The 24,451-nt window shown below is 46.2% G+C and overlaps 1 protein-coding gene across 1 annotated transcript in view; it reads right to left on the bottom strand.

Moving 5' to 3' along the window:
- The window catches only part of ksr2 (kinase suppressor of ras 2), a 434,890-nt gene that overhangs the window by 315,535 nt on the left and 94,904 nt on the right, over positions 1-24,451 (bottom strand). The gene's annotated exons all lie outside the window — the stretch shown is intronic.

Below are 24,451 nucleotides of genomic sequence, written 5' to 3'. Positions count from 1 at the left end.
GGGGAATTTTGACTCAGTTGTAGCTAATTCAACTTTTGATTAGTAAACAGAAACTGAATCCCAGACACTATTGTTGCGCCTGTGATCACAACACTTACAGTCACAGAGTTATGCTGTATGGAAACAGGCTCTTCATCCCAACCAGGTTTCCTATACTGAACTCGTCCCATTTGCCTGCATTTGGCCCATATCGCTCTAAACTGTTCCTATCCATGTACCTGTACAAACGTATTTCAAATGTTGAAATTGTACCTGCCTCCACCACTTCCTCTGGCAGCTCGTTCCATACAAACATCACCCTCTGTATGAAAACGCTGCCCCTCAAGTCGCTCTTAAACCTTCCCCTCTCACCTTAAACCTATGCCCTCTAGTTTTGGATTCCCCTACCCTGGGGAAAAGAGCTTAGCTACTCTTTTTCTGGAGGACTACCAACATGCCTGAATGATTGGTTTCTATTCATCCTGTTAATGCCTTTCATGATTTTATAAACCTCTATAAGGTCAAGCATTAGCCTCCTAAGCTCCAGGGAAAAGAAGCCTCTGGTTATCCAGCTTCTCCTTATAACTCAAATCCTCCAATCTCAGTAACATCCTTGTATATCCTCGGGCACTCTTTCCGCTTTAATAACATCCTTCCTGTAGCAGAACTGTACACAGTACTCCAAATGTGGCCTTACCAATATTGGAACATGATGTCTCAAGTCCTATACTCAATACTTTGACTGATGGTTCTGGTCATAGGATATAAGCATGTTTATTTCAACGTTGTTGTGCACTTTGTGGTAAAATGTCAAAATAGAAAACAGATTGGGCAAGTGTTTTATGATCATTGTTCGTGTTTTACCTTTAGTTATTAGTAACAGAGAAAATGTTGGATTTCAGCCGCCTAGGACCTTCAGCAACTCTGCATGGAGAGGTACAATTATTATATTTGACCAATTAGAATCAAACGGAAGCAAATCCCAATCATGAGAATTTCCCAACAGGTCATGCCACAGCAAAGACAAGCAGCATCCAATCAGATCTGAATGAACAGAGGGGCTGAGGTTAGATAGAGACTGGGAATGGAGTAAGATGGAGAATATAGTTTGGGTCCAGGTATTATGGTTGGAGAGTGAGGATGGGTTCAGTTTGGAAGGTAGGGATATCTGACTAGAGAGACAATGGGGCTTGGATGGAAAGGGGGAGGAGCAGAGTCGGGTCAGGGTCAGGATGAGAGTGGGAGCAGTTGGAGTGTGATAGAGGGAGTGAGATCCAGATACGGTTAGTCAGGATCAGGATAGTCAGGCATTTGTTTGAATATAAAAATGGTTTTTCATGTACATTTTGTACTGTGGAAGCCAACAGTGTGTCCATAATAATAATCAAGGAACAGGCAGCATTAAGGAGTTCATACATTTGACTATTCCAAAATGTTTGTTACAGTCAATATTGCTTAGAAGCAAGGATGTAACTTGTTGTGAAATTTTCAATAAACTATTCAGAAAGTTTCAGGGATTAGGGAGTTTAAGTTAGTTAGACAGAGGTATTCAACGGAGAAGTCTCCTAACTTTGGACTCTTAATCAGTAACGTACTTAGGGGCAGTAAGAAGAAGTTCCCCATCCCAGAGCTCCAAAGAATTAGGACATAGAAGATGTCTGAGGGAGCCAGAGGAAATTGCTAAGCATTGGGTTTAGGGCTCAGGGAAAGCTCTGGGATTTGTGAGGGGTTAGAAGAAGCCATATTCCATTAATAGTTCAGTGTAGAAGAAGAGTATAGGAGATCCAAAGACAGTCTTTGACTGTATAGCTGAGCAACACTAAAGCTTGGAAAAATATAGTGTAGTTCTAACTTGGTGAAGTCAATAGTCTGTTGAAACCTGGAATTGTGTCGGGGGTGGGTGGGGGGTTCCAGGGTTAGGTATTCAACAATGAAGAATGATAATCTCTTGTAAAGTTTTAATGAGATTTGGTAACCTGTAGTCTCACTAACAGTTTGTGGAGGGGGGTGTGGTGCTACTGAGAAATCTGTACAATCTTTAGATTAGATTCCTTCCAGTGTGGAAACAGGCCCTTCGGCCCAACCAGTCCACACCCAGACCCATTTTCCTCTGACTAACGCTCCTGATCTATCTCATTTGTTATTCTGTATGATTTGTGGGGTGCTTGATATATGTGCCTGTTACTACTATTTACCTGACGTTAAGTCGAATTGGATAACACAGACCTGGAAGATGCATCAAGCTGTTTTATTTTCTGATAAATTGGATAAATATTAAGGGCTGTTTCTGGAAGCAGTGGTATTGGCAGGGAAACTGGGGTGGGAAGCATAGAAGTGGGGGTTGAAACCAACTGTGGCACCAGTGGTAGGTGGTGTTGGTACTTGAGACACAAGTCCAACAGCAGCATGTGGGAAGAGGTGGGTTGGGTCTCCAGGTGTGTGAGGGGTATAAGGAATCTGGGGAAATCAAGATTTTTTATAATCCATGTGACATTGTATAAATTCCTACTTTGGAAATAGAACCAGTTTGACTCAAGATTGAATACATATATGCTCTAACCTCACACCTTTCATGCAGTGTCTGAGCTGAGATGTCACTTTTTTTAAAAAAAACCTTAAGTTATCTCAGGAATGTGACTTGAAAAAAGTTCTGGGATATACATATTAATGAACCAAAACCTGCAACCCGTTCTAAAAGATGAAAGACTTAACAGCAATCTAGGTTTATTCAATATATCGCATTAGTTGTCTGACACTATCATCTTCTGCGATAAATTCTCAGATCCTGCTCCACTAGCTTCTGATGAACAAGCAGTGCTCGGAAAATTTGTACTGCCAAATAAACCTGTTGGATTATAACCTGGATTTGCATGATTTTTAACTATTTTTAAGCATTGAGTAGTTTATCAATTGTTCAATTATCAATTCTACTAAAAAGATTGGAAATAAAGCTGAATTGGTTTCTTAAATGGGCCTTGCCAATCAGGACAGTCACACAACCAGGCCCTTCCTGAGGAAGGGCTTATGCCCGAAACATCAATTCTCCTGCTTCTTAGATGTTGCCTGACCTGCTGTGCTTTTCCAGCATCATACTCTCGACTCTGATCTCCAGCATCTCCAGTCCTCATTTTCTCCTTCTTAAATGGGTGCCCAATTCACAACAAAGTGCCTGCTCGGATTAGAAATTCTGCCATTCAATGACATTTTGACTGATCTTTATATTAAGTCCACCTGTCTGCTTTAGTTCTGTAGCCCGTATAAGTCTTTCCTAACAAAAAATCCACATAATGAAATTTTCAATTTTTCAATGGAGTTGGTTAACAGCTACTTGGGGATTGCGGGGGGATCTTGAGATTTATACAACCCGTTATGCGAAGGAACGTTTCCCAATATCATGCTATATCTTCTCCAAGGGCAACATATCTTTCCTAAAATGCAGTGTTCTAAACTGAACACCATCTAAACCAAGAGGGTGGATTAAAGTTAGGCAAGTATTTGTATGGAAAAATGAATCATGATTCAAATGCATATAACAAGCATTCAGAACTGCAAATCTGAAACTTCTGTTATTCTATACATCCTATATTCTCCTGTGATTGACAAAGATTCTTTGTAACATTAACCCGATTGCTGAGTCATATTAACTGTATCGGGAAGACCACTTCCTTCAATGTCCATAATATCCCCAGTCTCCAGCCTGAGTCAAGCTGCTCATCCATTGGTTACCTGAGAGTCAACAAAGTGAAATAAACTCTGTGAAGCCTTTTATTCTCCAGTCTCTAAGCTGCAACTCATTGTAATTGTCTGCTGGCTATATCCTATTCACTAATAGGGTGGCATGTTGGCTCAGTGGTTAGCACCACTACTGCACAGCGCCAGGGATCCAGGTTTGATTCTAAACTCAGGTGACTGTGTGGAGTTTGCACATTCTCCCCTTGCCTGCGTGGATCTCCTCTGGGTGCTCTGGTTTCCTCCTGCAGGCCAGGTGAATTGGCCATGCTAAATTGCCCATAGTGTTCAGGGATAGAACATAGAACAGTACAGCACAGAACAGACCCTTCAGCCCACGATGTTATGCTGACCACTGATCCTCATGTATGCACCCTCAAATTTCTGTGACCATATGCATGTCCAGGAGTCTCTGAAATGTCCCCAATGACCCTGCCTCCACAACTGCTGCTGGCAACGCATTCCATGCTCTCACAACTTTCTGTGTAAAGAACCCGCCTCTGACATCCCCTCTATGCTTTCCTCCAACCAGCTTAAACTATGGCCCCCCGTGATAGTCATTTCTGCCCTGGGAAATAGTCTCTGGCTATCGACTCTATCTATGCCTCTCATTATCTTGTATACCTCAATTAGGTCCCCTCTTCTCCTCCTTTTCTCCAATGAGAAAAGTCCGAGCTCAGTCAACCTCTCCTCATAAGATAAGCCCTTCAGTCCAGGCAGCATCCTGGTAAACCTCCTCTGAACCCGCTCCAAAGCATCCACATCTTTCTTATAATAGAATACTGCGTCCAGTTCTGGTCGCCCTAAGTGCGGTCTAATCAAAATTTTATAGAGTTGCAACAAGATCTCACGACTCTTAAACTCAATACCCCTGTTAAATGAAAGCCAAAACGCTATATGCTTTCTTAACAACCCTGTTCACTTGGGTGGTCATTTTAAGGGATCTATGTACCTGCACACCAAGATCCCTCTGTTCCTCCATACTGCCAAGAATCCTATCCTTAATCCTGTACTCAGCTTTCAAATTCGACCTTCCAAAATGGAACACCTCACATTTATCCATTATTCCTCCTGACCTTCTGAATGAGCCTACCATGGGGAACCTTATCAAATGCCATGCTGAAGTCCATATACACCACATCCACAGCTCGACCCTCATCAACTTTTCTAGTCACATCCTCAAAGAACTCGATAAGGTTTGTGAGGCATGACCTGCCCCTCACAAAGCCATGTTGGCTGCATGTAATCAAGCCATGCTCTTCCAGATGGTCATAAATCCTATACCTCAGAATCTTTTCTAACACCACAGACGTGAGACTTACTGGTCTGTAATTGCCGTGGATTTCCCTATTTCCTTTCTTGAAGGGAGGAACTACATTTGCTTCTCTCCAGTCCTCAGGTACAACTCCATTGGAGAGCGAGGATGAAAAGATCTTCGCAAGTGGCGAAGCAATTGCATTTCTTGTTTCCCAAAGCAGCCGAGGACAAATCTGGTCTGGGTCTGGCGACTTGTCAATCTTAATGTTTGACAAAATTTTCAGCACATCAGCTTCCTCTATCTCTATCCATTTCAGCATGCACACTTGCTCTTCAAAGGTTTCATTCACTACAAAGTTTGTTTCTTTCGTAAAGACAGAATCAAAAAACTCCTCAGACTCCACACACAAATTCCCTTTTCTATCCCTGATCTGCCCTACTTTCTTTGACCATTCTCTTATTCCTCACATAAAAGTGTAAAATGCCTTGTGTTCTCCCTAATCCGTTCTACCAACTCTTTCTCGTGCCGCCCTCCTGGCTCTCCTCAGACCATTTTTAAGCTCCCTCCTCGCCTGCCTGTAATCCTGTAGAGCTGAGCTTGACCCTAGCTTCCTCCACCTTATGTAAGCTACCTTTTGACAAGAAGCTCCACCGCTCTCATCATCCAAGTTTCCTTTATCTTACCATTTCTTGCCTGTCTCAGAGGGACATATTTATTCCTTAAACAGTCTCCACATGTCTATAGTGCCTTTACCATGGAACAATTGCTCCCAATCCATGTTTCCTTACTCATGTCTAATCGCACCATAGTTTCCTCTTCCCCAATTAATTATGTATCAGTGGATGTGTAGGTTAGGTGCATTAGTCACAGGGAAATGTAAAGTAATAGGGTAGGGAAATTGGTCTGGATGGGATGCTCTTCAGAGGGTCGATTTGGACTTGTTAGGATTTCCACATTGCAAGAATTCAATTTTTAAAAATCACTTCTATCCTTATTGAGTTGCACTGACAAGAACTAACTCTTGCCTTTGAGATTAACCTTTCTGCCAACTTTGGTGGTCATGCCTTCAGCTGTATAGGCTTCATAATTGACAATTCTTTCCCTAAACTCCTACTCGCTCTCTTCCTAAAATCACTCCTAATGTTTCCTTCTGTGGTTCAACACACGTCTCTATCTGATTTATTTCAGTAGAATTATAACATGGGCGGCATGATGGCTCAGTGATTCACTGAACCAGGGTTCCAGGTTCAATTCCAGCCTTGGGCGACTATCTGTGTGGAGTCTGCACATCCTCTGTGGGTTTGCTCTGATTTCCTCCCACAGTCCAAAGACGTGCAGGTCAGGTGAATTGGCCATGCTAAATTGTCCATAGTGTTAGGTGCATTAGAGGGGAAATGGGTCTGAGTAGGTTACTCTTCAAAGGGTCGGTGTGGACTGGTTCGGCAAAAGTGCCTGCTTCCACAATGTAGGAAATCTAATCTAATTAGTGACTCAAAACCAGAAGTGCACTCATTCAAACAAGAAACCTCAAGAGGTTATTTTCATTGTTATTATAGAGGTTGATTATTTTTATGAACAGACAATAGACCGAATATTAAATAATAATTCTTAAACCATAAAACACATCGGGTCATCCAAGCTGGAGGACAGAAAAAATTTCTGGCTGTAACAGCTGCTCCTTTTTTGAGGTATTTTAGGTGCTGGAGGTGATTTCCTCAAATTCCAGAAACAGCAATTACTGTTTTATATGCTGTTGCATTGTTTTGGAACTTTGGAAAAAAAAACAACAGCAATTTTAAAAGGGATAAGAACAGACAAAGGAAGCACACGGTGCGGTCATTGCTGGAGAGAGAGAGGGAGAGAGAGAACCCGCACAGTTACTGCCTTTGCTGGTAAAATTCATGTATCATTGGACATCGGAGTGTATCTGGGAAAATTAACAAACAGTGAAATTCACAACTGATCTTGGAGGAACTGTTGGGCAAAGTTCACAGCACAGAATCAGATAAGTTAATTGTTGTTTTAAGTGTGGTCTACAGAGAATCTGCAGTAGTGAATAGAGTGGGTTCTTTCTTGATTATGTGTTTTTGGAGCTATGTCTCTTGATTAAACTTAAAATATAAGCTATAACTATTCATTTAACCTGGGACAGTGTTTGTAGAGGAATAAGGTGGTGTTAATTTCTGGGTCTGTAGATTGTGAAGCAGCAAAAATGGCCTTTAATTGAGTGATATGTACTTCTTGTCAGATGTGGAAGTTTAAAGAGAATTTAAGGGTGATTGCAGATTTGATCTGCCATAAATGCTGTTGGCTGCGAATCTTATCAGATCAAATGGATCAGTTGCAGAGACAGAAGCAATGTGGAATTTGCAATAGCAACAGTATTTGGGTGGAACTGAGAAATAAGAAAGGGATGATAACCTTATTGGGATTGTATTATAGACCCCCAAATAGTCAGTCAGAGAGAAATTGAGAAACAAACTTGTAAGGAGATCTCAGCTATCTGTAAGCATAATAGAGTGGTTATGGTAGGGTATTTTAACTTTCTAAACATAGACTGGGACTGCCATAGTGTTAAGGGTTTAGATGGAGAGAAATTTGTTAAGTGTGTGCAAGACAATTTTCTGATTCAATATGTGGATGTACCTCCTAGAGATGGTGCAAAACTTGACCTACCCTTGGGAAATAAGGCAGGGCAGGTGACTGAGGTGTCAGTGGGAGAGCACTTTGGGGCCATCGACCATAATTCTATTAGATTTAAAATAGTGATGGAAGAGGATAGACCAGATCTAAAAGTTGAAGTTCTAAATTGGAGAAAGGCCAACTTTGACGGTATTAGGCAAGAACTTTCAAAAGCTGATTGGGGGCAGATGTTTGCAGATAAAGGGACGGCTGGAAAATGGGAAGCCTTCAGAAAAGACATAACAAAAATCCAGAGAAAGTATATTCCTGTTAGGGTGAAAGGAGAGGCTGGTTGGTGTAGGGAATGCTGGATGACTAAAGAAATTGAGGGTTTGTTTCAGAAAAAGAAGGAAGCATATGTAAGGTATGTACAGGATAGAATGAGTGCACCCTTAGAAGAGTATAAAGAAAGTAGGAGTATACTTAAGAGAGAAATCAGGAGGGTAAAAAGGGGACATGAGATAGTTTTGGCAAATAGAATTAAGGAGAATCCAAAGAGTTTTTACAAATACATTAAGGACAAAAGGGTAACTAGTGAGAGAATAGGGTCCTTCAAAGATCAGCTAGGCAGCCTTTGTGTGGAGCCGCAGAAAATGGGGGAGATGCTAAATGAAAATTTTGCATCAGTATTTACTGTGGAAAAGGATATGGAAGATATAGACTGTAGGGAAATAGATGGTGACATCTTGCAAAATGTCCATACTACAGAGGAGGAAGTGCTGGATGTCTTGAATTGGGTAAAAGTGGATAAATCCCCAGGACCTGATCAAGTGTACCCTAGAACTCTGTGGGAAGCTAGAGAAGTGATTTCTGGGCCTCTTGCTGAGATATTTGCATCATCGATAGTCACAGGTGAGGTGCCAGAAGACTGGAGGTTGGCTAAAGTGGTGCCAACATTTAAGAAGGGTGGTAAGGACAAGCCAGGGAACTGTAGACCAGTGAACATGACATCGGTGGCAAGTTGTTGGAGGGAATCCCGAAAGACAAGATGTACGTGTATTTGGAAAGGCAAGGACTGATTAGGGATAGTCAACATGACTTTGTGCATGGGAAATCATGTCTCACAAAGGGTCCTACGGGATGTTGTTGAACAAAGAGACCTTGGAGTGCAAGTTCATAGCTCCTTGAAAATGTAGTCGCAGGTAGATAGGATAGCGAAGGAGGCATTTGGTATGCTTTCCTTTACTGGGCAGAGTATTGAGTACAGGAGTCGGGAGGTCATGTTGCAGCTGTACAGGTCATTGGTTAGGCCAATTCTGGTCTCCTTCCTATCGGAAAGATGTTGTGAAACCTGAAAAGGTTCAGAAAAGATTGACAAGCTTTTTGCAGGGTTGGAGGATTTCAGCTATAGGAAGAGGCTGAACAGGCTGGGGCTGTTTTCCCTGGAGAATCGGCAGCTAAGGGGTGATCTTATAGAGGTTTACAACATTATGAGAGGCATGAATAGGGTAAATAGACAAAGTCTTTTCCCTGGGGTCGGGGAGTCCAGACTAGAGGGTATAGGTTTAGGGTGAGAGGGGAAAGATATAAAAGAGATCTAAGAGGGTGGTACGTGTATGGAATGAGCTGGCAGAGGAAGTGGTGGAGGCTGGTACAATTGCAACATTTAAGAGGCATTTGGATGGGTATATGAATAGGAAGGGTTTGGAGGGATAGGGGCCAGATGCTGGCAGGTAGGACTAAGATTGGGTGGGATATCTGGTCAGCATGGACGGGTTGGACCAAAGGGTCTATTTCCATGCTGTACATCTCAATGACTCTATGAATCTAAGTAACAAATTGACAGATCTCTACCCATCGCAGACACCTGCAGTTTTCAGGTTAATACTGCCCTCTGCTGGAAAAAGGAATATTTCTGTCCAAAAATGGAAATCAAAGTCACATGAAAAGGTTACATATGACCAGTAACCACAAAGAAAGTTACATGTTTCATTGCTAAGAACTGTGCATCCATTAATGTGTCACCAATTTGGAAGTCATTAATTTTACCATTGCGAATATCAAAACTAAAGATATCAATATGATATAAAAGAGCAACAATCTGAGACACAGCAGCAGCAATGGAAAGAGATGGAATCAGTGGCTAAAAAACAAGCAAAACAAAATTAAGGAAGGCAGTATGTAAGTGATTAGTCAGTAAACAGTGTTTCAATGTACTTTTTTTTGTCTCAGGCAATCTAAGAGCTGAATACTATATCTGTTATATTACTAAATCAGAAATATTAATCAGACATGTGAACTTAAAGAAACATGAGGATGGAGCAACGCAGTGATCAGTCTGCAAGTTCCAGAAACAGGATAAATAAAAATAAGTGATGTCAGAATTAATAAACCTCCTGATTACCGAGCAGCTGATAATTTGTCTTAAAAAGTCTTTCAAAAGTGTTAAGTGTTAAGTTTATTTCTGTTTAAGTTTAGTTAGTTTGATAAATTGGACTAATTTATTACATGACATGCTGTCCTGCACTCTTTTTTGGATGTCATTTGGTATCCCAATTTTGGTACAAGCCCCAAATGTTAGTTAGGATGACTTTGCAAATTTGACAAGGCTGAATTTAATTTGAAGTAAAATTGGAAGAAATTGCAGATACTATAAATTAGAAACAAAAACAGAAATTGCTGGAAAAGATCAGATCTGGCAGCATCTGCAGACAGAAATCAAGAGTTAACAGTTCAGGTCAAATGACCCTTCCTCAGTGGAGCTTTTCCAACAATTTCAGTTTTGTTTCTGGATTTAATTTTGTTGCTTCCAATGCTTGATGCTAGCTAAGTCTTTCTAGATTCTTTCTTTTCTCTACAACTGGATGGTTTGTTCCATTTCAAAGGGCAATCAAGAGTCAATCAAATTGGTGTGGGTCTGAAGTCACACATAGGACAGAACAGTTAAGGACAACAGATTTCCCTCCTGAACAACGTTTGTGAACTAAATGGGTTTTTTTTTTACAATAATCACCATTAGACTGGCTTTTCCATTTGCAGATTTATAATCAAATTAAAATTTCATCATCTGCAGTGGTGATATTCAAACCCATAGCCTCAAAGCAAACGGCAGGGCTCCAGACTACCAGTCTAGTGACATCAATATTGAGCTATCAAGTACTGAATGAGCACTTTGGCTATGTTTTTTACAAAAGAAAGGGGCAGAGCAGATGTTGTAGTTGGCATAAGAGGAAACAATAAAATGTTCAGCATCCAGGTGAAAATGAAATGCATCTTACTTGTTTGTGAGGCAAGGAAAGTGACAGCAGAAACTCCAGCTATCCTTTTCCAATCTTCTCTGGTGACACACTTGGCGCTGAAGAAATGAAGTACAGCTAGTGCTGTACAGTTGTTCAAAACAGAGGGAGGGATAGACTGAGTAATTATAGGCTAGTTAGTCTGGCCTCAGTGGTAAGACATTTTTGGAACACAATAGGAATCATAATTTAGAGATGCACAGATTACTCAAGGTCAGTCAAGATGAATTTGTTAAGAGAATTGTAGTTTGACTATACGGGACGATGAGAAGTCAGAACTAAGATTTCAAGATCGCAAAAGGCACCGGCACGCAAGAAGTTGGTTTGAGGTGTGTCTACTTCAACGGCAGGAGCATTTGGAATAAGGTGGGTGAACTTGCAGCATGGGTTGGTACCTGGGATTTTGATGTTGTGGCCATTTCAGAGATCTGGGTAGAACAGTGAAAGGAATATTATAGCAGGTTCCCAGATTTAGATGTTATTAAACAGAGAAAATGGCAAAAGAGAGGGTGGTGTGGCACTGTTAGTCAAGGACATTATTACGGTTGCAGAAAAGATTTTTGAGGACTCCTCTACTGAGGCAGTATGGGCTGAGATTAGAAACAGGAAAGGAGAGGTTACCCTGTTGGGAGCTTTCTATAGGCCTCCAAATAGTTCCAGAGATTAAGGGATAGGATAGCAAAGGTAATCCTTGATAAGAGCAAGCGTGACAGTTATGGGGGACTTTAACTTTCCAAATATTGACTGGGAATACAATAGTTAGATGGGTCAGTTTTTGTCCAGTGTGCGCAGGAGGGTTTCCTGACACAGTATGTAGATAGGCCAACAAGCGGCGAGGCCACATTAGATTTGGTACTGGGTAATGAACTCGGCCAGGTGTTAGATTTAGAGATACATGAACACTTTGGTGATAGTGATCACAATTCAGTTATGTTTACTTTAGTGATGTAAAGGGATAGGTATATACCGCAGGGTAAGTATATGGCTGGGGAAAAGACAATTACAATGCGATTAGGCAAGATTTAGGATGCACAGAATGGGGAAGGAAACTTCAGGGGATGGGCACAATTGAAATGTGGAGCTTATTCAAGGACCAGCTTCTGCAGTTCTTCAATAAGTATGTACTGGTCAGGCAGGGAAGAAGTTGTCGAGCGCGGGAGCCATGGTTTACTAAGGAAGTTGAATCTGTCTTCAAGAGGAAGAAGGCTTATCTTAGGATGAGATGTGATGGCTCAGTTAAGGTGCTTGAGAGTTACATGTTAGCCAGGAAAGACCTAAACAGAGAGCTAAGAAGAGCCAGGAGGGGACATGAGACGTCGTTGGCAGATAGGATTAAGGAAAATGCTAAGGTTTTCTGTAACTACATCAGGAATAAAAGAATGACAAGAGTAAGATTAGGGCCAATCAAGCGTAGTAGTGGGAAGTTGTGCATGGAGTCAGAGGAGATAGGGGAAGTACTAAATGAATACCTTTCATCAGTATTCACACTAGAAAAGACAATGTGGTCGAGGAGAATATTGAGATACAGGCTACAATAATAGATGGGATCGAGGTGCATAAGGCGGAGGTGTTAGCAATTCTGGAAAGTCTTAAAATAGATAAGTCCCCTGGGATTTTTCCTAGGATTCTCTGGGAAGCCAGGGAGAAGGTTGCCGAGCCTTTGTTGTTATTGTCTACAGGAATAGTGCGAGAAGACCATTGTTTCCTTGTTCAAGGAGGGGAGTAGAGACAAACGTGGAAATTATAGACCAGTGAGCCTTGTTTCGGTTGTGGGTCAAGTGTTGGAAAGGGTTAAGAAATAGGATTTATAATCATCTAGAGAAGAATACATTATCCCATAGTTGAAGGGATAGTCAACACAGTTTTTTGAAGGGTAGGTCGTGCCCCACAAACCTTATTGATTTCCTTGAGAAGATGACCAAACAGGTGGATCTGGGCAAAGCTGTTAATGCGGTATATATGGATTTCAGTAAGGCGTTTGATAAGGTTCCCCATGGTAGGCTATTGCACAAAATATGGAGACATAGGATTGAGGGTGATTTAGCGTTTTGGATCAGAAATTGGTTAGCTGAGAGAAGATAAAGGGTGGTGGTTGATGGGAAATATTCATCCTAGAATTCAGTTACTAGTGGGGTATCGCAAGGATCTGTTTTGGGTCCACTATTGTTTGTCATTTATATAAATGACCTGGATGAAGGCATAGAAGCACGGGTTAGTAAATTTGCGGATGATACTGAGGTCGGTAGAGTTGTGGATAGTGACGAAGAACATTGTAGGTTACAGAGAGACATAGTTAAGCTGCAGAGCTGGACTGAGAGGTGGCAAATGAAGTTTAATGTAGAAAAGTATGAGGGGATTCACTTTGGAAGGAGTAACAGGAATGCAGGGTACTGGGCTACTGGTAAGATTCTGGGTAGTGTAGATGAGCAGAAAGATCTCGGTGTCTAGGTACTGTTAGGAAACATTATTAAGGTTAGGTTGTGTTAAGAAACTTTATTGTTAGGTAGTGCTCACGTAAGGTAGTATTAGCAAGTCTGGAAATTGTTAGCTTCACTAGACAACAGTAAGCCATTATGTTACACTAAGAACAGACTGAAAAGCTGATGGCATGAAGAGGCCCCGGGGAGGGTGAACAGATAACAGGACATTGAAACCGTGTTAGATTGCACGTAGCTCATACTGAGGTAACAGAATGTTATCAGCTTTGGGACCAATCCCATAAGAGTATATCGTATCCTACCAAATAAGGATGTAGCACTGGGATGCGAGGGGGCTAAGAAGCTAGACAAAGAGAACAATAGATCAGAAGGCGCTTTCTCCAGTGAGCGGTAAACACCTCACTGTATTTTTTGTGTACATCTCTCTCTCATTAAACCAGCTTATATTTTGAATCAGATCCAGTGTTTCTCTCCTTCAAACGAACACGGGGACGGTAGCCCGTCCTAACAGTTTTGGTGACCCCGAATGTGTGGAGGGAGTGGAGACACGCCTGTTGGCAGGGATTGAGAGGTCGCCGAACGGCCGGCCACTTCTAATCAGGCTCGGAGGCGCCTTTTTCAAAAAAGATCTCCAGTAGGGATTTGAATATGCTAATTTCTTATTTGCTCGGCGTCTCACAACTCTTTGCCAACCAAAATTGTGGGCTTGGCAGTCCGAGAGAGAGTCGGACCGTTTATTTATGAAGAAAAGTCCCCTAGGTGAAGGGTCATCCCGGCCGCGCGGTTTCTGAAAGTCCTAGGGGTGGTGAGTATTATGGTTTTGAAAAAAAGTCCTCTAGGTGGGCACTAGAAGTCCTAGAGGTGGTTAGTGTTTTAAAGAGAAAAAGTCCTAGAGGTGGGCACTGAAAGTCCTAGAGGTGGGTAGTGTTTTAAAAAAAAAGTCCTCTAGGTGGGCACTAGAAGTCCTAGAGGTGGTTAGTGTTTTAAAGAGAAAAAGTCCTCTAGGTGGGCGCTGACAGTATTGTTATGGGTAAAGCTTAAGCTTCCCTCCACGCAAAACGAAGTCGGGTAAAGCGTAGGCTTCCCCCCGCGCAAAACGAAGTCGGGTAAAGCATAGGCTTCCCCCGCGCAAAACGAAGTCGGGTAAAGCGTAGGCTTCCCCCGCGCAAAACGAAGTCGGGTAAAGCGTAGGCTTCCCACCTGCACTAAGGACCGGGGAGTAAAATATATACTTCCCTTGACCGGAGGACAAGCGCTGATCAGGACTGGTTTTGTCAGGAGTCGAGGTGGTGCATTCGTGCGCCCGATACCCAGGAGTTCCGTGGTGAAGAGAGAGACAAAAGACAGAGGACCGGGGACAGTGACAGACACAGATTTACGGACAGAGCGACTGTGTGTGTGTGTATGTGTGCACAAATATTGTGGTGTTTGTAAAAGTGTGTGAGAGAAGAAGAGTTTTGTGTGTGGAAGTCTGTGAGAGAAGTTTGCATTGTTGCCCGAGAGAGAGAGAGAGAGAGAGAGAGAGAGAGAGAGAGAGAGAGAGAGAGAATGCTGATGCGCCGGCAGTGTGTTTGTGTGAAAGAGGCTGAAGGCATTCTTAGCTAACAAACAGTTTAACACTGTGTTCTGGCTTAAATTCATCTGCTTGTTAGTGAATGAATGTTTGAACGTTATTACCTAGAACTTGAGTCCCTGGAGTGCTTTTGAATGTGATCTTTTATGAGTGCTTAACATGATCTTTTTTTCAGATTGGAGATTTTAGTGAGATTCAGTAGAGATAGAACAGACTAGTCGGTAACTGATATTGATATAACTGATATATATATAAAAAATTCTGAGTGGGTCTGTGGAGTTGGAAACTTTGTGTCATATCCCAAGGAGAGAGAATGCGAATGCTGCTGAGCACTAGCAGACCGTGTCTGTGAGAGAGGTAGACAGAGAGAGCAGGGCGGCGCGTTTGAAACGAACATTTCAGGAGTACAGCCTGCAAGAGCTTTAACCCTTCGTGATCTGATATAGATGCAGCTGTTTGTTTGGTGATCGAATTTCTTGTTTTTGTTTCGAGAGTTTGAGTTCCAGGGCTGTTGTTTAAAGTGATTGGGCTAAGCGTATGCTTCCCCTGACCTGAAGGTAGTTTTTACCGGGACAGATTTTACCGGGAGCTGAGTATTGCCGTTGTGCAGGTTTAAATTAACTCAGCCGCTGGGGCAATATTAGGGGGTGGAAACCCGTCTTTTGTGCTGTATTTCAGTGGTGGGTCGGTCCCACGATATAATGGAATTATTTAATTATGGACCGGCCAAACTAGTGGGTCTGCGTACTCGGCACCCCAGAGTTCCGTGGTGGCGCTCGAGTTTGTCCACCAATTCGACCCTCACTAAACAACTACTGCTAGATTGTGTGACACTAGGGAGGATTAATGTCCTTCAGACACTCGATCAAGCCCCAAACCAGAGGTCCGAAATACTAGAGAGACTTAGTGAGACTCTCACTGACCCCTCGGTAATGATCAAAACTCTGGACTCCTTGTGTGAGTATCCCAGGAGTACAGCCAAGCAGAGAGTAAAATTGGGGAACCCACCCACAGAGTGGAAAGGGAAAAAAAGTGGGTCCCTGACGTGGAAAACCTTCTTCCTCGTCACTTTTCACCCACTCTGGGAGAGGGAACAATGGGAGGAGAAGAATGTTGTCCCTGATACCCCTGGCCATGCGGGACCCTCGCTGTCCTCGGTGAGCCTTGTGGGAATTGCCCACCCGGCTCAGGACTGTACGGTCCTAACCGGATTAGCTGCGTCCCTCTCTTTCCCGCCTGAGGCTGAGTTTGAGCCTCCTACTCCAGTGCCGGTCGCCCCGGTCTTGTCCGCAGAGAGTCCCAAGACGGGCGAAGTTTTAAAGTCCATTAAGACCCTTATCGAGCAGAATAGTACAGCAAAGGAGGTAAAAAATAAGTTATCGGCTCTACAGAAATCAATTACTGAGTGGAGGTTAAAGGGGTGGTTCCCGGAGGATGACAGGGAGTTTTTGACAGGGCCCGAGCTGGAGATCTTGAGGACCAGGGTAGCCGATAGTGTGGCCGCCGACAGGAGGACAGCGCAGAAAAGACTATTTCGGAAGGACAAGGCAGTGAGGAAGACTGCGAACGATGAGGTGTATTTCAAAGAGTTTCTCACTCGGTTCGGGAATATGATCCCTAAGCCTAATCACCCAACTACAGATGGGGAAGGAACAGATTGTTCGGGGTGGGAACTGGACCACGCCCCGTCCCATTTCCTTTTGTTGTCCCCGTACGAGGATACCACTGCGTGCCGTGGAGGTATTGGGAGGGAGCCATTGCCACTGGGGGGGCCACCACCACCCCCGCCATATAGGACAGCGCCTACGGCCCCCGGGGAGGCCAGAGAACACTCAACGGTACAGGCCCCGGTAGTTGAGGTGGTTGGGGGGAAGGTTGAAATAAAGGACCCCGTTAGGGAGATTGTAACGGGCCAGCTCAATATCCATAGGGAACAGATTGACGCGTTACAGACACAAGTGCACGACTTGTGGAGGAGACATCTAGATGAGGATATTGCTGCCCTGAGGGGAAAATTGACAAACGGCAGGACTAACACAGAGGGGGATGTACATGTGGAGATGGACTCACTCTGTAGTGGTACTACACGGGATTCCTTGCCGGATAAGATAGGGGGAAGGCACGAGAGACTGTCTCTCTGTAACGACCCGGATCCCGGGGGGGGTACCTACGGGGCCTACATCGGACAGCGATGACGAGGATACTCTAGTAGTTGTAGGCAGAAATATGAAGGCTACACTCACTTCCTCAGCAAACAAGGGAGGTCATGATATGGTAATTAAACCAGAGATTGAGCACATGGGGAGTTATGAAGGAATTCAGCCATCCATGCCCCTGCTTGCCACCAGTCAGGGGAATAGCAAATATGTCCCATGGTCCAGGACAGACCTAGAGGCACTGGTGAAGAAGCTTCCCCCGATAGAGAATGGTGCCTCCGCATGGATATAGGTGTTTGAACTAGAGACCTGTCACGAAAAATTAGCACTAGCAGACTTTCGAACTATCATGGTCCGAGTCAGAGCATCGGGAGCTCTGACGAGGGCTCAGAAGACTGCCAAGTGCGGGGAAAAGTGTGAGATGACCCCTTTTGACTGGTATAGGAACAAAATCTATGACTCTCTTAGGGAAACCTTTCCCACGAGATTCTCACTAGATGCGCTGGCTAGCCTAGACCTTAAGGATAATGAGGACACTCATGAATACATAAAACGTGCCTGGGACCTATGGGAAGAGGGCACGGGTGAGAGACCGGATAGTTCCCCACTAGCCACAGCTCACTTTCGGAGAGGGCTGCTCAACGGCTTGCCGTCACCTCTAAGAGGGAAGATCCAAGACCATGTTACAGACTTAGACACCTTACCATCCGACCAGTGGACTAAACAACTGGCCCACCACATAAGACGTTATTGATCGTCTGAAAAGACGAAAATGGAGACTCAGTCCTCCAAACTGTCTACGCAGGTGATAGAACAGCTAGGAAAGGTCATTGAACAAGTGGCTGCAAAGACCACAGCGCAGGACCTGGTGGCAGCCAAAGCTGTGCCCCAGATGTACGCAACCACCCCGAGTCAGGAAGGTCCGCGTAACAATATACCGGGCTATCCCAGACCTTACCATGTTCCGGGACGATACCGCCCACTTGCGTGTTGGAACTGCGGGAATGTCGGACATTTTTCTAGGGAGTGCCCGGTGGGGCCCAGACAGGGGGATATAGACGGGCTGGGACATCCTGTGGGCAAGGCTGGTCATGGGAGAGCGAGGATAGCGGGAAATCTTAGGGAGGGCCCGCGGGGTAGGGAACTGGTAGGCAGAAGAGAGCCCCAGGGCGCGAGGGGAGAGAAAGGGGGATGGAAAGTGATATCGGACTCCATGCAGGGAGTCGTGGATGTGCCTCCTCTGGAAACTGAGGAGGTATATGAAGTGGGGTTCTTTCCCCAATATTGACGGGGCCTGGGGAAGTCCCACAGTCTCCAAGCAGTCAAGGTTACACCGTCACATTTGCCCCCCATGGTTCGGGTGCGCCTGTGTGGTGAGGAGCACCCGTTCATGGCGGACACTGGGGCGTTCGCGTCAACCATTTCTCGACTGCCTAGGAACCTTGCCTTGTCTGATAAAACTTTGGACACTGTGGGCTTCTCAGGGAAAATTGAGAGGCAAGTTTACACGAAACCTGTAACGATTTCGATCGGAGACCAGGTCACCACAATCCCTTTACTTTACGCCCCACGTTGTCCGGTCAACCTACTAGCCAGGGATGCCCTCACTCGCCTTGGGGCACGCATACATTGTTCCGAGGAGGGCCTCTGCCTGCTCTGGCCAGGAGAGAATCCCCCCACGGGGGGGCAATTTGTGTTCAACCCCATCCAGACAGTGTCAGGAACACAAGAAATTGACGTCTACTGGCTTCGGTTGCTGTACGCACTCCCGAACCAGGGGTTAAAAGCAGAATTCGCAGAATGGCTCCCCAAGGTCCCTGACTCGCTGACCTACCAACCCCCTCGGGATCCCTGGCATGTTACCCTCAACTACGTCTCAGTACAGGACCAGGTCTACAATGACCGATTCATGGCCCATGTGAATGGTACAACTACTGTCATTAAGGTTGTGGGACTAGTAGCGGGTGAAGACGGTATTGCAGGAATTGTCCGCCTAGATGAGGATCAGGGAGAGTGGTTCCGCCTCAGGGAGCAGGTAGTCCCTCATCACCTTGGCTGTTGCCCCAGGCTGCGAAGCTCGTAACCTGGGACCTATGGTCAAGCAGGCCTTGCAGGGTACATACATCCCTGTTGGTGATAGTGATGGGACTGAAGTGTCTTCAGATGGGCGTTTTCAGAAAAAGCCCATCATGGTGAGGGAGGTCGCCAACTATGAGAAGCTGGAGCTAGAGAGGACATTTTTACTGGACACGAATGACCACGATGATGCGGCCGCCCTACTGAGGGAGGTTAACTCTGCACTCTGGACGACACACCCTTTTGATACAGGGAAACTGAGTGGGGTGGTCCAACTATCCCTGAAAGGCAGTATTGACAGCTGCATTTGGGTACCACAATACCCCCTTTCAGCAGAACAGATTGAGGGCATGCGACCAACAACGAAAGGGCTTGTTGAGGTGGGGGTTTTAAAGAAGATAAAAGGGGGAGGGTGGAACACTCCCATTCTCCCGGTTCCCAAAGGACTGGGGAAAGGGTGGCGCATGGTCCACGACTTACGCAGGATTAATGAAGCCACCGAAACCCTTAACCTAAAAGTGCCGGACCCTTATGTGGCCCTCCAGGCCTTGAGCCCAGATTTACAATATTACTCCGTGATAGACCTGGCCAACGTTTTTTTCTGTCTACCCCTCCACCCGGACTGTCAGCCATGGTTTGCGTTCACTTATGAAGGGGAGAGATATACCTATAACCGTTTGCCCCAAGGTTATAAGGACTCGCCCGGACTGTTCAGCGCTGCCCTCCTCCCCATCTTAAAATCAGTCTGCCTTCCCCAGGCCACGGTTATTGTGCAGTATGTAGATGACCTCTTGGTGGCCAGCACAACAGACAGCCAGAACCTCCAGGCGGTACGGGACCTCCTGGAAGTGTTGCTACGGGCAGGGTTCAAGGTAAAAAAGGAAAAGTGCCAAATAGCACGAAAATCAGTCACGTTTATGGGAAGAATAGTAGGGAGGGGTGGGACGACACTATCCCATGCTCATCGGGAGGCCATTCTCTCCTATGGCACCCCGGTTACCGTGCAGGACATGATGGCTTTTCTCGGCCTCTGCGGGTACTCCCGTACATACATCCCTGACTATGTCGGACTTACTGGACCCCTTAGGGATATGATAACAGAGGTAGGAACGAAGAAATTAAAGAGCACTCTCAGGTGGTCTATGGATAGGGAAAGAGCCTTCAGGGAAGTGAAGCAGGCGTTAGGTGCAGCCGCATCATTGGCACACCCTGATTATGGCAAGGACTTTCATCTGGATGTGGCGGAAAAGGACGGAGTGAGTAATGCCGTCCTCTACCAGAAGGACAGGGGTGTCAGGAAAGTCCTTTGTTACTATAGTTGTAAATTGGATCCCGTTGAAAAGGGTTTCCCCGGGTGTGCCCGTTTCGCCGCGGCAGTCGCTAAAGCAGTGAAAAACACTGCGCACTTAGTGCTGTGCCACCCTCTGTCAATCCACACTGATCACAGCGTGAATGCTTTCCTGGCCTCGAACTCCTTCAGCTTCTCTACCAATCGCCAGATGAGGCTCGAGACCACCCTTTTGGCCCCTCACGTGTCCTTCCGCCCAACCAAAGGGGAGGGCCGAAACATGGTAGCGGGGGTGAACGGTGGTACACTCCCGCCCCATGATTGTGTAGCAAGAGTAGCAGAGGAAAAAAGGCTGAGGAAGGACCTCCACACTGAACCACTCCCCAACCCAGACTGGTCACTCTACACAGACAGTAGCAGTTGCCGTGGACCTGATGGCTGTGTTCAGGCTTCCTATGCTGTGGTAAAGTCTGAAGGAGGTGGGTATGCAACACTAGAGGCCAAGGAGTTATGTCAGCCAGCCTCTGCCCAATTGGCGGAGATCGCAGGTCTAACAAGAGCACTTGAGCTGAGTAGCAGGATGAGAGTAAACATATACACAGACTCTAGCTATGCCTGGGGCGCGGTACATGTAGAGGGTACATCTTGGATTCGTCGGGGATTCCAAACAACGTCGGGACAACTGGTAAAACATGAAACCAGCCTCCGGCGACTCCTTAGAGCTGTCCTCCTTCCAAAAGAGGTGGCTGTTGTCAAGGTACAGGGACACTCGGGGCTGGAGACAGAAGAAGGTAGGGGGAATTCTGCAGCCGATGAAGCAGCGAAGGAAGTCATTCAGGCAATGAACCTCCGTTCAGGGACGTGTACACAGAGAGACGATGCCGGGGAGGCCACGGGAGAGGGGGTAATGGATGGGCAGGGGACACCGCATGGGGAGAAGCGCAATGTGGGCAGTCCAGTCAGTCGGGAGGATGCCATAATGCACCTCATTGAATTACAGGAATGCGCAAGTGCAGCTGAGAAAAGAGAGTGGGAGGCTAGCGGGGCGCTGGCCCAGACGATTCATGTTGGGACGTCGCAGCATCGATTATGGAGATCGGCTGTGTGGGGGGGGGGGGGGGGGGGGGGGGGAAGAGTTGTGGCGCCCCGCTCCCTGCTCCCTACACTATTTTCTGAGCTCCATGGACCAACACATGTTGGAGTCCAGAAAGTCCTCCAGTCGTTACAGGATCACTGGTGGGCTCCTAAGTTACGGAAACAATTGGAAAATCTAAGAGCAATGTGTAAGATTTGTAACGAACATAACGCACGTAGACCCCTCCCCCACCCATTACTTACTTTCCCAACACCACTTGGCCCGTGGCAGGAAATCTGCATGGATTTCACTGACATGGGTTCACGCCAGAACACTACAGATTCCTGTTGGTAATTGCAGACCGTTTTTCCCAGTGGGTGGAGGCGATGCCAACCAAAAAGGAGGACGGGGATGTGGTGGCCAATTGGCTGCGTAATGAGTTGATCCCCAGACATGGAGTGCCCCGACTCGTCTGTACGGATAATGGCACCCATTTTAAAAACGAGCACTTGGCCCGTGTGGAGGCGGCGCTGGGCATAGTCCATAGGTTTGGTAGCGTATACCATCCAGAAAGCCAAGGCTTAGTTGAGCGGGCGAACAGGACCCTGAAGGACAAGATAGCGAAGGTCCTAGCGGGGACCTCCATGACCTGGGTACAAGCACTGCCCCTGGCCCTAATGTCCATGCGCCAGGAGAAGTGCGGGGACACTTTCCTTTCCCCTCATGAGATATTGACCGGTAGACCCATGCCAGGACCCTGCTTATCGCCCCAGTGGGAGGACACATGGGACTTCATGAATCAGGACATGGCCCAGTACATGCAGGTCTTACATGAGATGGTTAAGCTAGTCAGGCAACAGGTACTCGATGCTCGGGAAGGGGTGGCCGGACCAACGGTGCCGCTATCGGTAGGAGAAGAAGTTTACCTACGACACCTAGGCAGAACTTCTTGGAGTGAGCAGAGGTGGCAAGGGCCATTCCGAGTCACCGAAGTGGCCAACAATACCCTTAGGGTGGACAGGGAGGGGGATAATAAATGGCACCATTTTTCACACTGTTCCAGATCTCCAAATGGACTATCACTGGCGGAGAGCACTGCCGGAGACGAGACAGAGAGTGGTGCTGATGATCTTTGAACAAAGGTGGACTGGCCAACTCCTCATAGGGTTGGGTCTGTGCTTTGTGGTACGACCCTCCGTGCAGGTAACAAAGGATCCATGTGGGGCCAAGGTAATATTGGAAGTGGACCCCGGAATAAAGCAAACCTTTCAGTTCGACCTCTGTGATGTGATAGACTGTGGTGGGGGGGCTGAAGGGGCATGGAACGGTTATGATGTGTATATGTGCCCCTGTGCATGTCACCCTCACCTCTCCGATGCATGTGCGGGTTATCCACAAGCCTGGGTTAATGTTAGGCCATGCCGTGCTTGGAGTGATGTGTGGTGGGGGCAAACATATACCAGTACCCCGAAGCGAACAGAGTATCGGGATTTGCAACGGAAGATCTCATTGGGGAGGGGCCAGATCGTGACAGCACAAAGGAGAAAGAACCCCTTGGTCCTCAGGACTAAGCCCGGACTCTCTAATCCCCTATATATGGCCGGGTGGTCCAGCAAAACCTGCAGGCATGGAGATGGTCGGAGCCGATTTGGTAGCCCGTACTATGATTCAGAAAGTGGCAAATTACTGTGTCTGGCTGTAGGGGTTGCCATCACCGGGAAGGACCCAGTGGGGTATATTAGGATCAACCTAGGGAGCACCAATGCGGCCCGCCCACAAGCCATACCCGATGTTGTCCAAACTTTTGAAACTGATAAGTTGGCCGGCCCCAGGAGCCGGCTTGCGCTAGCCACAGGGTACACGGAGGCGAACGCCTGGATTGACCGGATCATCCAGTTTTCGCAACAGGCAGACCAAGACAACTGTTGGGTCTGTGCAAAAGGGAGGCCGGGACTGATTATGAGTAGGACCCCGTTCGAGGAAGGGCACATGGATTGTGCTGTTGAGTTAATGTCCAAGACCAACCCCACAGTAAAATGCAGATCCTGGGAACAGTATTTTCCAATGGCCCCGCCAACCGTTACCCCACCCGACTTTGTCATCCTCCCACTGGTAAACTTCACTTGCTTCACCAACCCCCGGTCACTTGCCCGGGGATACAGGGTCGGTTCGGTGGATGTCTCTAGCTGTAACAGGAGCTGGGAGCTCACCAAAGATGGGGCTGCCAAGTTGACCATTAGTCGAGCGGACCTGTGGTGGTATTGCGGGGCTAAGACCCTGTACAATTGGCTTCCTCTGAATTGGGAAGGGAGTTGTGTCCTCGTAACCCTGAATGCTCCGCTTTTCTTGTCACCAAGAGCACCCGGGGATTACACCCTCCGGCAACCGCCCCAGGGACTTGATGCCTACGTTCGATATAGATGAGCCGTCAGTGGTCCCAGTACTTGGATTAATCTGGCTACAGGTATAGTGGATTTAAAAAATCCGCATGGGGTCTGGATCGACGCCATCGGACAGGCTAGGAACATTCCTGATGAATATAAACTGGCCAATGAGATAGTCTCCGGTTTTGAGAGTTTCCCCCTGTTCGCAGCCATCTTCCCCGTCACTACAAATAAAAATGTAAACAGAATCAATCTCATCCACTACAATGTCCAGAGGCTGGCCAACTTAACCGGGGATGCGGTAGACGCGATCCATGAACAGCTCGCTCAGACCTCGCTGATGGCCCTACAGAATAGGCAGGCCTTGGATATGCTCTTAGCAGAAAAAGGAGGGGTCTGCGCGATGTTTGGTGCAATGTGTTGTACTTCAATAGCAAACAATACGGGTCCAGATGGGAAACTCACTAGAACGTTGAGGAAACTGCGTGCTCTGGCTACTGAACTGAAGCTGCAGTCTGGGGTCAGTAATCCTGTAATAGATTGGCTGAGTAAAACATTCGGGAGGTGGGGAGGCATG

Source organism: Hemiscyllium ocellatum, chromosome 24 (assembly GCF_020745735.1).
Source record: "Hemiscyllium ocellatum isolate sHemOce1 chromosome 24, sHemOce1.pat.X.cur, whole genome shotgun sequence".
NCBI classification, from domain to species: domain Eukaryota; kingdom Metazoa; phylum Chordata; class Chondrichthyes; order Orectolobiformes; family Hemiscylliidae; genus Hemiscyllium; species Hemiscyllium ocellatum.
This window is presented reverse-complemented; position numbering and strand designations above follow the sequence as displayed.